Source organism: Neophocaena asiaeorientalis, unplaced genomic scaffold (assembly GCF_003031525.2).
Source record: "Neophocaena asiaeorientalis asiaeorientalis breed wild unplaced genomic scaffold, Neophocaena_asiaeorientalis_V1.1 scaffold102, whole genome shotgun sequence".
Classification (NCBI taxonomy): domain Eukaryota; kingdom Metazoa; phylum Chordata; class Mammalia; order Artiodactyla; family Phocoenidae; genus Neophocaena; species Neophocaena asiaeorientalis.
In genome coordinates, this window is record NW_020175078.1 from 2,117,376 (window position 1) to 2,127,129 (window position 9,754).

The 9,754-nt window shown below is 39.8% G+C and overlaps 1 pseudogene; it reads right to left on the reverse strand.

The window, feature by feature from the left end:
- Nucleotides 1-6,973: 6,973 nt before the first annotated feature.
- Nucleotides 6,974-7,918, reverse strand: LOC112412431 (60S ribosomal protein L4 pseudogene; annotated as a pseudogene).
- Nucleotides 7,919-9,754: the final 1,836 nt, after the last annotated feature.

Consider the following 9,754-nt stretch of genomic DNA (forward strand, 5'->3'; position numbering starts at 1 on the left):
ATCATTGGTATTTGTCCTCTGTCTGACTTATTTCACTTAGCATAATGCCCTCAAGTTCCACCCATGTTATCACAAATAGCAAGATTTTATTCTTTTCTATGGCCAAATAATATTCCATTACATAGATATACCACAATTTCTTTACCCACTCATTCATGGATGGACATCTAGGTTGTTTCCATTTCTTGGCTATTATAAATAATGCTACAATGAACATGGGGGTGCAGATATGTTTTCAACTTAGTGTTTTCCTTTTCTTTGAATAAATGCCCAGTAGTGGATTGCTGGAATATGGCAGTTTTAGTTTAAATTTTTTGAGGAACCTGCATACTGTTTTCCATAGTGGCTGCATCAATTTACATTCCCACCAACAGTGCACAAGTGTTCCCTTTTATCCATGTCCTTGCAAACACTTGTTATTATTGTTTTATTGAAAATGGTTATTCTAGTGGGTATGTGATATCTCATTGTGGTTTTGATTTGCATTTCCCAGATGATTAGTGATGTTGAGCATCTTTTCACATACCTGTTGGCCATCTGTAGGTGATCTTTGGGAAAAAAGATCTAGTCAGATGTTCTGCCTAATTTTTAATTGGACTTTGTTATTCAGTTATATCTATTCTTTATGTGTTTGGATGTTAGCTCATTATCAGTTATATGATTTGCAACTATTTTGTCCCATTTGGTAGGTTGTCTTTACACTTTGTTGATGGCTTCCTTTGTTGTTCAGAAGCTTTTTAGTTTGATATGGTCCCCCTTGTTTATTTTTGCTTCTATTTCTTTTGCTTTGATGAGAGATCCAAAAAAATCATCAGCAAGACCAATGTCAAGGAGCTTACCGCCTATATTTTCTTCTAGGAGTTTCATGGTTTTAGAGTTCCATGGCTACATTCAAGACTTTAATCCATTTTGAGTTGATTTTTGTGTAAGGTGTAAGATAGGGATCCAGTTTCATCATTTTGCATGTAGCTATCTGGTTTTCCCAACCCACTTATTGAAGAGACTTTCCCCATTGTATATTCTTGGCTCCTTTGTCATAAATTAATTTGTCATATAGGCATGGGTTTACTTCTGGTCCCATTGATCTATGTGTATGTTTTTATGCCAATATCATACTGTTGTGATTACTATAACCTTGTAATATAGTTTGAAATCAGGGAGCATGATGCCTCCAGCTTTGTTCTTCTTTATCAAGATCGCTTTGGTTTTTTGGGTCTTTTTTGGTTCCATACAAATTTTGAGATTGTTTGTTCTGTTTCTGTGAGAAATGCCATTGGAATTTTGATAGGAATTGCATTGAATCTGTAGATTGCTTTGAGTAGTATGGGCAATTTAACAATACTAATTTTTCCCATCTATGAGCATAGAATATCTTTCCATTTGCTTGTGTCTTCGTCAATTTCTTTCATTAATGTTTTATAGATTTCAGTATACAGGTCTTTTACCTCCTTAATTCAATTTATTCCTAGGTTGTGTTTTTTTTTTTTTTGATTAAACTGTGGGACATATGTTTGGCTATAATTTTTTTTAACATCTTTATTGGAGTATAATTGATTTACAATGTTGTGTTAGTTTCTGCTGTATAACAAAGTGAATCAGCTATACATATACATATATCCCCATATCCCCTCCCTCTTGCGTCTCCCTCCCACCCTCCCTATTCCACCCCTCTAGGTGGTCACAAAGCACTGAGCTGATCTCCCTGTGCTACATGGCTGCTTCCCACTAGCTCTTCCTAGGTATTTTATTCTTTTTGATGCAGTTGTAAATGGGATTGTTTTCTTAATTTGTCTTTCTGGTTATTCCTTGTTAGTGTATTGAAATGCAGCTAATTTTTGTATATTGATTTTGTGTCCTGTAACTTTACTGAATTATTTTGTTAGTTCTAACAGTTATTTTGGTGGAGACTTTAGGGTGTTTTATATATAATATGTCATCCGCAAATAATGAAAGTTTTACTTCTCTTTCCAATTTGGATGACTTTTATTTCTTTTTCTTGTCTAATTATTTTGGATAGAACTTCCAATATTATGTTGAATAAAACTGATGAGAGTGGGCATCCTTGTCTTGTTCCTGATCTTAAAGGAAAAGCTTTCAGCTTTTCACTGCTGATAATGAAATGATGCTAGCTGTAGCCTTGTTATATATGGCCTTTATTATGTTGAGTTATGTTCCCTCAATACCCAGTTTGTTGAGAGTTTTAGTCATAAATGGATATTGAATTTTGACAAATGCTTTTCCTCCCTCTATTGAGATGATGATATAATTTTTTTATCCTTCATTTTGCTAATGTGGTGCATCACATTTATTGATTTTGTAGATGTTGAATCATCCTTGCATCTCTAGAATAAATCCAGCTTGATCATACTGCGAATTTGGGTTGCTAATATTTTGTTGAGGATTTTTGTATTATGTTAATCAGGGATATTGGACAGTAATTTTTTTTTTCTTTTGAATTCCTTGTCTGATTTGATATGAGGGTAATGCTGGCCTTGTAAAATGAGTTAGGAAGTGTTCCCTTCTTTTCTAATTTTTTGGAGACTTTGAGAAGGGGATGGTATTAATTCTTTGAATGCTTGGTAAAATTCACCAGTGAAGCCATCTTGTCCTGGACTTTTCTTTGTTGGGAGGTATTTGTTTACTGATTTGCTCTCCTTACTAGTAATCAGTCTGTTTAAATTTTCTATTTCTTCATGAATCAGTCTTGGTGGGTTGTATATGTTTCTAGAAACTGATCCATTTCTTCTAGATTGTTGAATTTATTGACATATAATTGTTCATAGTAGTCTCTTATCCTTTATATTTCTGTGGCATCAGTGATAACATCTGTTTCATTTCTGATTTTATTTATTTGGGCCCTCTTTTTTTCTTCGTGAGTCTGGACAAAGGTTTGTTGATTTTGCTTATCTTTTCAAAGAACCAGCTCTTAGTTTCATTGATCTTTTCTATTTTTTTAATCTCAATTTTATTTATTTCTCCTCTGATCTTTATTGTTTTCTTTCTTCTACAAACTTTGGTCTTTGTTTGTTCTTCTGTTTCCCTGAGATGTCATGTTAGATTGATTATTTGAGGTTTTTCATGTTTACTGTTGTAAGCATGTTTTCCTATAAACTTCCCTCTTAGAACTGCTTTTGCTGCATTCCCTGTTTTGGTATGTTGTATTTCCATTATTATTTCTCTCAAGGTATTTTTTTAAATTTCTCTTTTGATTTCTACTTTGACCCATTGGTTGTTTAGTAGCATGTTATTTAATCTTCACAATTTGTGAATTTTTTCAGTTTGCTTCTTGTAATTGATCTCTAGTTTCTTGCCATTGTGGTTGGAACAGATATTTTATATGATTTCAGTCTTCTTAAATTCATTAAGACTTCTCTTGTGGCCTAATATATGATCTATCCTGGAGAATGTTCCATGTGCACTTGAAAAGAATGTGCTTTTGATGGAATGTTCTGTATACGTCAGGTTCATCTGGTCTAACCTGTCATTTAAGGCCAATGTTTCCTTATTGATTTTCTGTTTGGATGATCTAGCCATTGATGTAAGTGGCACATTAAAGTCCTTTACTATTATTGTATTGCTGTCTGTTTCTCTCTTTAGGTCTGGTAAATTTTGCTTTATATATTTAGGTGTTCCTGTGCTGGGTGCATAAATATTGATAAATGTTATACGTTTGATCCTTGAACAATGCAGGAGTTAGTGGTGTTGACATCCCATGAAATCAGAAATTTGCATATAACTTTATAGTCAGCCCCTTGTATAGATGGTTCCACATCTGTGAATTCAACCATGGATTGTGGAGTACTATAGTATTTTTTTGAAAAAATCAACATAAAAATGGACCTTTGCAGCTCTCTCTCTCTCTCCCCCTTTCTCTCTTTCTCCCCCCCCCTCCTTCCCTCCCTCCCTCCCTCTCTCTCTCCTTTTGGGATCCCTATAATGTGAATGTTAGTCTGCTTGATATTTTCTCATTAGTCTCTTAAGCTATCTTTACTTTTATTTTTAATCTTTTTTATTTTTTCTGCTCTGATTGGATGAGTTCAAATACCACGTCTTTAAGTTCACTGATTCTTCTGCTTCATCTAGTCTGTTGAACCCCTTTGGTGTAATTTTAGTTTGGTAGTTATATTTTCTGTCTCATTGTTGAAGTTCTCACCATATTTATCTATTCTTCTCCTGAGTTCAGTGAACATCCTTATGACCATTACTTTTAACTCTTTATCAGGTGAATTACTTATCTATGTCTCATTACATTTTTTCTTTTGTTTCTTTCTGAGTTTTATCTTGTCATTTTGTTTGGAACATTTCCTTTGTTTCTTCATTTTACTTGACTCTTTGTGTTAGTTTCTATGTATTAGATGAAACAGTCAACTCTCCCAGCCTTGAAGAAGTGGCCTTGCGTAGGAGATTAACCTTATTGTTCAACCCTTCCCTAGCTCTTGGTTATCTTTCAAACCTTTATGATTGTCCCAGCAGCCTATTTTATTTCTAATAGCTTCCAGTAGTTGAGTATTTGCCAGGACCTGTCAGTATCCCACAGCGGAGGGTCTCAGTCAGCACCTAGATTCAGGCTGATGCAAGCCAGATCCTAAGGCAGCAGCTTTTAAAATGATCAAATATATATAGTCCTGTGGGAACACAAGTGTATGACCTACTGGCCACCAGAGCCAGGCCATCTGGAGTCGTCACCTGGGTGTCAGTTGCAAAACTCCATGCTCCAAGCAGGTGTATAAACTCCTATCTGGGTGATACTGGGGAACTGTAGCAAGGCAGAGGGAGAGTGCAAACATAGCATCCATTGGCCTACATTCCCTGAGAGCACCTCCATAGGCCTCTCAATGTGTGCCAAAACCTGAAGCCTGGCCCTCGGGCTGAAACTCCAGAACAAGCAAATAGGCCTCTTTCATAGAAGGACTTGGGGTGTGTTTCATTCTGCTATCTGTGCAGTGCCCTGGGAGTGTAGCTTGCCGAGAACTGCAGGGGTGTTGCAGTCCCTGGGACCCAGTAATGCAAGCCACTTGACCACCAGGGCCAGGGGCTCAAGGGGTGTCCCCTGGGTGGCAGTCATAGAAACTGGGGTGCCAGATGTGTGTCAGAGCTCCCCTCTGGGAGACACTGGCACTCAAGAGCACTGCAGAGGGAGAGCACACATATAATGCTGACCCTCCAAGGTCTCTGGAAAGCGTTATAGTCAGCCGTTAGATGTGTGTTTAATTAGAATTCTGCTCCTCAGGCGGAAGCTATGATGAGAAACTAATAGGCCTCTTTCACAGAAAGACTGAGCTCCTGGGTCTGTTGCCTTTTGCTGAGCCCTAGGAGTGGTCGCTCTTTAAGAATTATTTGTCGGTTGCTTTTAGTCCTGTGGGACCTGTGAGCATAAACCCCGCTGGCCACCAGGGCCAGGTGATGTAGAGCTGTCCCCTGGTAGCAGCCACTAAAATGGGGGCACCAGACAAGGGTATAAGTTCCTTTCTAGGGAACACTGGCAAGCTAGAGTAAGGCAGAGGGAGAGTGCAAAGATTGTCTCTACTGGCCTCTGTTTTCCGACAGCCCCTATGCATGCCCCTAGGTGTGTGCCAAACCAAAAGCCTGACCCTCAGACCAAAGCTCCAGGATAAGCAAATAGGCCTCTTTCTCAGAAAGATTGGGAGTGTGTTTCATTCTGCTGTCTGTGCAGTGCCCTGGGGTTGGTAAACTGCCAAGAGCCATCCCTCCGATCATTCTAGTCCTGCAGGACTGTCGTCCCCCTGACCTCCGGAGCCAGGTGATCAAGGCACATGCCCAGGGTGGGTCCCACAAAAACCAGAGAACCAGAGAAGAAACCCAGGGCACCAGACACATGTAAAACTTCCCCTCTGAGAGATCCTGGCACACTGGAGTGTGGCAGAGGGAGAGCGTGCAGGTGGTAACTGCTGGCTGGAGTGAGGCAGAGGGGGAGAATAAGGATAGTGCCGCTGGAAGGAAAAAGAAGATGGTAAGTGAAGATGGTGCCCACCAGCCCCTGACCCCAGAGATGATCCCAGCAGACTTCTAGGTATGTGGTAATGTAGATGCCTGCCCCTCAGGCTGATGCTTTAAGAGTAGCAAGTGAGCTTCTTTCATATAAAATCTGGGCAAGATCAGCTGTTTCCCCGGGGCGAATGAGTACTGAGTGTGTGAGCCCTTTAAAAGCTGTTTCTCAGATTGCTATTGCCTTGTGGGTCTCGTGGTCATGACCCCCAGTGGTTTTCAAAGCTAGGTGTTTGGAGGCTCATATCTCAGGTGCAAGTCTTAAAAGTTGGGGTGCCCAATGTGGGGTTCAAACCCTTCACTCTACAGGAAGAAGCTCCTGATGGGGGGTCATTACTCCAGGGGCGGGCTTTATGGCAAGATTGTGTCTCAGCTTCTCCTACCCACTTCATTGTGGGGTTTTTTGTAGTTCACTTGATGTGTAGTCATTGTTTAGCTAGTTTTTAGGTTTTTCTCAGAGGAAATTGTTCCATATGTAGCTGTAGATCCAGTGTGTCTGTGAGAGGAGGTGAGTTCAGGATCTTTCTATGTTGCCGTCTTGAACCAATGACGTCAATATTTTGATTTCCTATCTGTCTAACTTACTAAATTCTCTTACTTACAATTTTTTAATTTTTTTTTTTTGAGGTACGCGGGCCTCGCACTGTTGCGGCCTCTTCCGCTGCGGAGCACAGGCTCCGGACGCGCAGGCTCAGCAGCCATGGCTCACGGGCCCAGCCGCTCCACGCCATGTGGGATCTTCCCAGACCCGGGGCACGAACCCGTGACCCCTGCATCGGCAGGCGGACTCCCAACCACTGCGCCACCAGGGAAGCCCTTACTTACAATTTTAAGTGTGTCTGTATATTCCTTTGCATTATCTATTGAGACAGCTTTTTATCTGTAAAGAATTTTTTTTTTTCTGATTTCACAATCTTTGTAACTTTTCCTCCCATCTGTTTTGGTTTGTTTCTCACTGCCTCTTTGATCAGATCTTTATTCGAAATGAGCTGTCCAAAATGATTTGACCTTTTGATGGAATAAATAAATTTAAGTTTATGCAGCAGCCTTCTTCTGCGGATTTCTTTTCTGCTGGCTTTTCAGCTGGTGGTTTCTTGGTAGCAATCGCCTTTTTTTCTTTCCCTCCAAAGCTTTCAAGCACCAACAGTCTTTTCTTTCTACACTACCACTGGCTTCTTGCCTGGAAACCCCTTCTCATCTGATCCGGCTTCTAGTGCTGTGTTGTCTCCCTGGACTTTGTGATTCTTGGCCTGCTGAGGAATGTTCCAGTGCATGGTTTTTGCATATGGGTTTAGCTTCAACGTGATTCTCAGATTTTTAAGTGGATTCTTCTGTAGGAGTCTGTGATGAATCTTCTTGCGTGGTTCTTGGATCTTTGGATCTCTGGGCTTTTCAAGATTCTGCTAAGGTCTGTATTGAGCATCTTATGCATGGGAAGGTTGCAGTCATTCTTGAGGGAGGCAGCTTCGCATCAAGCGCCACGCACATCACATCCTTTTGTGGAAAGCACTTTCAGTCCAAATGCAGAAACGTCCCACATGCCCACCAGGAGCAAGTTTCAACATGTTCGCTTTGCTTATTTTAAGCAGAGTGATCGTAGGAATGTTTCTGAAGTCCTTGATAATGCAGGGCTCCCTGTGCCGGATACAATTATAGCTTCTCATTTTGCTTTGCCAGCTCTCATTTGCTGAGAGGCATAGACCTTTTTGATATCATTCCAGGCCCTAAGCTTCTTAAGAAGCAAGATAACCTCCTTGGTCTTCTGGTAGCCTTCAGCTTTATCTTCAGCCACCAAAGGAAGTTCAGAAACTTCCTCAGTATGATGAGCTTTAGACAGGACCAGCACAGGCAAGGCTGAGACAGGGCACAGCAAATGGCACATCACTTCTGTGTTTTTGGTTGATGCCAACATGCAGCGCACAATACATATTTCCAAAAGCACCCTAGCCATAATCATGGGCTAAATACTCACTACCTCGTAAATAAAACTGTAGGTCACTTTGAAACTTTGTGGCATCCCTTGTGTTTTCTTTCTAAGACACACACGCTTAGTGGACATCTTACTCTTCAAAGCAAGGAACGGACTTACTGGGTGCGGATTGTGGAGGTACCAGCAAGGTCATGCTAGTCTAAAGAAGAGTGAATTTGTTGGCAGTTCCAACCCAGAATTCTTGATGGCTATCTGGGGGACAGGTACCAACACTAGAACAAAAACAAACAAAGGTTTCTCAAAATTTGGGAACTGGACCAATGACCAGATGAAAAGCAAGCTGGATGTGCACATGTTCTGGGATGGCTGCCTGAAGCCCAGAGGATTTCTGATGCATTGTCTTTACGTACAGGCATTGCTTGCTGTGTGTATTGAGCTGGCATGAAAGTATAGCAGCAACTGGGACACACTGGCTTTTGTCTCTTAATCTGCAAGCCCGTGGGTTTCTAGTGGGCAGAATGGTGACAGTGTGATGATGATTCTCAGCTCATATGAAAAAGCTAATTCTTTAGGGTAATATAAATCCATCAACCACGAGCTGAGTATAGCTGTGAAGAAAATTTGTCAGGTTAAGCAATTATAGCACCTTGGTGACACAATATTTGACAGAAACCACATTTCTGTTACATTAAGGCATCCAAGTTGATCTTTTAAAGCATGACTTTCTCTTATTTTTTAAACTGTATTATTATAACACGTCACTTTTGAGCATCTAGCAATATACCATCCTGCCCTATTTCTCTTGAATTTGATATGAGTGAATGTCTGCCTTAAAATGCTCACAGTGACACGTTCTTTGCTCCCCAGCCCCCAGGGAACAATGTGTTTTAATTAACATATACATTATACAGATACCTGCTCATCTTGGTTTTCTGCGTGAAAGGGATTGAGACTTATTCCACCAAAGAAGCAAAATCAACACACACAAAGGCTGGGTACAGGTATATTAGCATTTCAGAGGCTCAAGTGTCATAACTGGTTTAACTAAACAAAGCCGTAATGTACATTTCAGAAAACTGCCAGGAAGGAAGATCAATTCTGTATTTGAATTGAATTCAAATAAATCCAGCACCATGTATCTGCACTCAGCATATCCCTACTAGGGTTTCTATAGATTATTTGCAATCAAAATCTTAAACTTGTTTGAAAAGAGACGAAACTGAAAGGTTTGTCCTCACAGAGTTATGGAAATATTTTGTGTCCTTAAGAGTGGTTAATGGTGACAAGCTACTTTTCAATTTCTACCTTGGTATAATTAGTAACATTTTAGACTTTACTAATAAATGTATTCATTTTGTTTGGGAGATGGACTGAGTGAATAGATGGTATATAATGCCTAGAGTCAGATTGATCAATGGTAGTGAAGAACGCATACCAGCTATTATGTGTACATTTATATGTTTCTGCAAATTGATGTACATTTATATGTTTCTGCAGATTGACAGGAAATTGGTCTTTTAAAGGAAATCTAGGAAGCTGAGGAATTGGGATTACTCTTTAGTACTTAAACAATTATTTTTCATCTATTCTGAATCTTAGGATGAGGCAAGATGCTGGTGTAGTGTTATAATATTTCAAAGATACGGTGCAGCTGGAAAGCTCACAACTTTAAGATCTGTTTAAAGAATAAAATCAACAGAACACAGTTTTTCAGGTTAAAAATAAATTTATAGGATTTCTTTTTTCCTTCAAGTCTCTGTTTATTTGGCGCTCTAGTTTGTGTGAAACATTGTACCTTATTCTTCAGTTAAAATATGA